Source organism: Urocitellus parryii, chromosome 1 (assembly GCF_045843805.1).
Source record: "Urocitellus parryii isolate mUroPar1 chromosome 1, mUroPar1.hap1, whole genome shotgun sequence".
In the NCBI taxonomy this organism is placed as follows: domain Eukaryota; kingdom Metazoa; phylum Chordata; class Mammalia; order Rodentia; family Sciuridae; genus Urocitellus; species Urocitellus parryii.
Window position 1 is genome coordinate 77,150,236 of NC_135531.1, and position 5,630 is coordinate 77,155,865.

Here is a 5,630-nt window from a genome sequence, read left to right on the forward strand (position 1 = left end):
GAGTTTGGTCACCCAAGTGTATGTGTCTTTACATTTTGTGACTTCTAAATAACAGGGTATAGGAATCCATAATCTGACAATACTTAATGATCTGTAAATACTTAGAGTGGCAGTAAATTCTTTATTCTGGAATAACACTTGTAAAATAAAAACATGCTCAGTTTAAAAGTATTGATACTGACCAGGATAAAGAATGGTGCTTTAAAATCACTCAAACCCCACCAACTAAAACATCCCTGATTAACAATGGGTAAGTATCATTTCAACACCATTCATTACATATATACAAATATGACAGCAAGCTAGTTAGATAGATAAAAGAGAAATATTCTTTTAAAAGTAAGAATAAAGTTGAATTAAGCATCAAATACATCCATGCCTCTTTCAAAGCACCAAGTACTTTGCATAGCATTTTATTCACTTAAAATAGTTGGACTCTGTTTCACCTCTAAGGAGAAGAGAGGAAAAGGAATCTCATACAGGCATTGCTGGAGAGAAGTCAGGTGATAAATCTAAGGTAGTTTCCTGGAGTTTCCACAAGAATATTGGCAGATACTGGGGTTGAGAGATTGAGCAGCTGAGAGCTGAGCATGATTGGGGACCAGGAGAAGTCTGCAGTTACACTTCATTTGGGGGCAAAAAATAGTACAAAGGTATTTGATCCCTTGCTCCCTTACACTTTACTTACTTTTGAGTTGTGGCCTTTTTTATTGATCATTTTACTTATATCAAAGATAAATCTTATCTGCGAATATTCAAGGCCCTATTTTTGACAGCAAACCCTTGCCAGGTGTTCTATTAGCTTCTGGAGATGAAGCCAAAGCCATCCTTGCACTGTAGACACTTGTAGGAGGAAGCAGCACATCACTGAACAATGACAAGAAGAAGCAGTAAGCATTATAATGAAGCCACTTATAAAGGGCTATTAGAAAAAACAGAAGAGGAAAAGTAGTAGGCTCATCTGAGGCACTTAAGGCAGAAAAGCAGTATGTGTGGAGATCTGGGAAGTGACAATACAGGATTTATTTCTGGGATGGAAACTGTTTCATGCAGAGGTGGCTGCCTTGGCAGCAACCGAGTTTGCTGACTCTTTGACACACCTATAGGCTGCCATGGATTTTGCACACTGAATAACAAGAAGAGAAATGTCCGCAAAGGCCTGCCCAGATACCAACCGAGTAACTGTGACATCCTGAAGCCACCCTGGTACTTCAGTTAGACATGCAGAGAGAATGCCATCTCACGCTCATCTGCTTCATCCAAGAAACTGTGTGATCACTACATGCAGTACCCTTGAGTCAACTCTTCTCGTTTCTACCCTCTGATCTGAGCCCCACATTAATGTCTTCATTTATTCCTATTTCCAGCATCTAGAGGAGCAGTGGTCTTATATAAATTTATTTTTAAATCAAAAGGTCCTTGAAAGTATCCTTGAGTAACCCCCATAACATGTTTCTAAGAATTAGAGAATGAAAAAAAAAATGGACAAAGAAACCCCAAACATATGTAGATGTTGGAAATACTCTCCCCTAATGAGGATGTTTTCTTCAGGTATGTTCTTCCAGGTCATCAGCATCAGCTGGTAACTTGTTTAAAACGGTGTCTTGAGCCCCACCCCAGAACCACTGAATCAGACCTACTTGGGTTGGAGCCCAGCAGTCTTTATTCTAATAAGCTTCCAGGTGATTCCAGGGTACACAAGTTTAAGAACCACTCTCCTAGAGTAATAAATATATGCCCACAAATACTTCTCACATAAGACCACTGGTTATATTACAAAATTACAAAAATGTTTATCATTTGAATGTATTCCTTGATATCAATTCACAGACCTCTTATGATCAAATCTTACTTGAAGAGTCAACCACAGACTCACATTCCCAGAGAGGGGCCTCGGGTTGTCCCCTAACAAACTCATCTTTTATTAATGAGGAAACTGAGACTCAGAGAAGTGCCCAAGGTCACAGAACCAATCAGCAAAGGGCCAAATCTAGCCTCCAGACTTTTATTTTTTGTATTAGGAATTGACCCCAGGGGTGCTTAACTTCTGAACCACATCCCCAGCCCATTTTAATTTTTATTTTGAGATGGGCTCTCACTAAATTGCTTAGGACCTTGCTAATTTGCTGAGGCTGGTCTCAAACTTAGATCCTCCTACCTCAATCTAAATGAGTCACTGGGATTACAGGTGTGTGCCACCATGCTGGGCTTAGTCTCCAGATTTCTTGTCACAAAATTCAAGGTCTACATCACAACGTTAACATAATTACACAAATAAATTCAGTTCCACTAGTAAAATCCAAGGATTCAAAAAAAATATGAATGGCTCTATGATTTTAAAACAAGTTTAATTTTTCCTTATGAGGAAAGTAACAAATGTTCTTTGTAAGGAATTTGGAATGGGTAAAACACATAAAGAAGACAAAAATAAACTAATTATACAGAGCTAACACTTTAACACTTTAGAATGTGTGCATGCATACATAGATATGCAGATATACAGTACTGTGTGGGTCAGTTTCTCATCACGGTGACCAAAATATCTAACAATAGCAACTTAGAAGGAGAAAAAGTTTATTTTGGGCTCAAGATTCTGGAGGTTTACTCCATTGTCATTCAATTCCATTGCTCTGGACCTGAGTGAGGCAGAACTTTATAGAGGAGATCTGTCCGATTATGGCAGCCAGGAAGCAGAGAGTGCAAGGGAGGAGCAGAGGACAAAATATAATCCTAAAGGCACCCCTCCATGACCTCTAGCCATGCCCCACCAGTCTACAGTTACTACGTAGAAACAGTAGTCCTTTGAAATTATTAATCCGCCAGGTAAATTAATGCACTGATTAGGTCACACCTCTCATAATCTTATCATTGTACCTCTGAACCTTCCTGCATTGTCTCATATACGAAATTTTCAGGGAACACCTCACAACAAAACCTTATCAGTACTTATGCAGAATTTATATATAGGATGTATTTATGGAGCTGGGGATATAGCTCAGTTGGTAGAGTGCTTGTCTCACAGGCACGAGGCCCTGGGTTCAATCCCAGCACCACAAAAAAAGGATATATTTATGGAAAGATAATTTTTATATGGATTATATAATGCATATAATTTGCATCTTTTCTCATTTAACATTTCTTTAGTGGTTAAAATCACTTAATTATTGATTAGCACTTCATCAGTATCTACTTCAAAATTTTTTTTACTGCTTCATATCTATGCTGTTTTCAATGTTTTGCTTATTGAGGGAAGAAGGTAACATTTGAAGTTTTCATAAGATGCAGGAAAGATACAGACCAGGGTGAAGCACCTATGAAGGGTCTTTTGGCAGCCAGAGAACTGAATGGGTAGTCTCCTAGAGAAATAAGGTGAGGACAGAATGAAGTCTTGGGATTGTGGAAATTCCTGAGAAAAACTGACTATTCACAAATTTTCCCGGGACATGAATATGGCAATTCCAGGGAATTGTGCATGAGTTATGTGCATGAATATGGCAATTCCAGGGAAAAAATACATAGGCTCGTCCAAGGCCAAAACATCTAATCTTCTTTCTTTGCCTCATATCTCTTAAGAGAAGAATTGCTTTTCTAGAAAACTTCAGCTCTCTTCAAAGCTTAAGATGTGATGAAAATTTCATCACATTACAGAAAATTTCATGTAAAAAGATAAAAAAATTAAAAAGATGTGATGAAAAGGACAATTCAATCAAGACAAATCCTCAAAAGAATTCTTGAAATATACCTTCTCTCTAATATTTGTAATCAGCGCCTACTGTTACATCTAAATACAGTCCTTTGTTTTGGCTTAAGTGCAAAATATTTTTTCTCAGATAATGATAGATGACCTATTTTTATCATACAACAACGAGAATTTATTGCCTCTAACTTAGAAAGCTATGCTTTGGCTACTCAGCTAAAATATTCTCTTATTATAAAATATTCATAGAGTAATTTTCCTATATTTTGCCCTTCCAACATGTTTGCAATCATAAAGGTAGTATGTAGGTGGGAATTTCATTTGTATTTTAATAGTTGAACAATTTGCTCAAGTAAATACAATGTTTTCCCAATTGATCCTTAAAATGATAATTTTTTTTTTTAATTCATCAAAGTTTTAGAAAGAATTTCAACATCTGTCTGAGGGGCAAAATTTTCTTTTTTAAATTGAAATATCACTCAAATCTTGAAGCGCCCACTTCAGTAATCATTTTTGCCTTTATAACACTTTTCTTGCTTATAGCATTTCTACAAGACTGGTCTCTCTAGTATTTGGATTTTTAAAATGTTCGATGAGAAAATTCACAAAGATTCAACCATGCAGAGCTCCAGTGAAATAAGACAATGCTTATTTTCTGAAAAAAACAGATATTACAATGACAAACTTGGGTTTTAGTGGAGGGACAAAATAAACTGAGCAATTGATATCAACACTGACCCTCTACTTCTAACTGGGGGAGAAGGTTCCATTTTGGAAGTCCACCAATGAAGATGCCATTGACCTCTAAAAGAATTTCAAAGAAATTCCCTTCAGAGTTTTTCACTGGAGTTATTCTAGAAACAATCCTCTGAAACAGTATTTCTGAAAGTGTGTTCTATTGGTGGCTACTTCTTTGGGATGATAAAAAATTATTTATCAATTTAAATTATGACTACCAGTTTCAATAACTTTTGCAAATAAATTCAAGCAGTGTGACATGTTAGAAGTACATACCAAAGAGGGAACTGAGAGAAACAGTCTTTCCAAACTTATTTGACCATGAACTCTTCTTCCAAGGAAAGTCTGTTGAATATCCCAATGAAGACTGTAAAGCCACCAAAGCATTGGCAGAGGTAAATTGCCCCTTCTACTATGTCCCACTCCACCCCCAGTTTCTCCTGCTTCACAATCACCAGCTTGCACCAGCAGGTGTTTGCCCATATGTTGGGAAGCCTTTTCTATAGTAAAAGACTGTAAATGTTTTACTTTCTAATTCCTGAAAAGGGGCAAGTAGCTGCTCCTAAAGGTTCATATCACTCTGCTTTGCTCCGTGGCACTATTTTATCTCCTTATATATTTCCTCCTGTTTGGAAGTAAAAATATCATTCCCATATATAGACATATTTTGAGTTGAAATAGTGGAATTCTTCACAGAATTTGATTTCCTCTTCCATCTTTATTTTCAAATAGTGATGGCATCCTTCATCAGGAATTATGGCACACACCTTGCTTCCTGTTAGGAAGAGGAGTAAAAATTGAGCAGCCACGTGGCCAAGATGGGATGGGTAGAAGAAAACTGCTCCATAGGCACCCTCTATTTTTACTCCACTCCACCTCATAATCCTAATTCTTTATCTCTGTCCCTTGAACCTAGAATTAAGTCTGTTGATTTCCCAATACTTTATCCAAGCTGGAGGAAGAATGGAGGTGTTATCTGGAAACTTCATAGTAATTTTTCTCTCCCTGGACCAGGGTACCTAGAATCCAAACTGAAATTGAACAAAAAGTAAATTTCTTCTGCAAACCATTCTTTGCAAAATTTCTTCCATTGATCCTCCTTTGACATACCCTGGCCAGCAACATGGTGCCCAAGAGAGTACTTTTATGCTATCCCAACCAACAACCCCACACCAAATTCTATAGGAATCTAGGG